Source organism: Galeopterus variegatus, unplaced genomic scaffold (assembly GCF_000696425.1).
Source record: "Galeopterus variegatus unplaced genomic scaffold, G_variegatus-3.0.2 Scaffold7355, whole genome shotgun sequence".
NCBI lineage: Eukaryota > Metazoa > Chordata > Mammalia > Dermoptera > Cynocephalidae > Galeopterus > Galeopterus variegatus.
The window spans coordinates 71,996-72,306 of NW_007733466.1; positions in this window are offsets into that span (position 1 = coordinate 71,996).

The window sequence follows — 311 nt, forward strand, 5'->3', positions numbered from 1 at the left end:
CTGTAGATATCAGCCACGTCCAATTGGTCTTGAATGTTGTTTAGATCTTGTGTTTCTCTGCTGATTCTTTGCCTAGACAATCTGTCCAATATTGACAGTGGGGTGTTTAGGTCCCTTGCTATTATGGTATTAGTGTCTATTTCCTTCTTTAAGTCTAATAGAGTTTGCTTTATAAATCTGACCTTGGGTGTGTATATATTTATGATTGTTATGTCTTCTAGATGGATCAATCCTTTTATCATTATCTAGCAGCCCTCATTATCTCTTTTTATGGTTTTTAGTTTAAAGTCTATTTTATCAGATATAAGAAT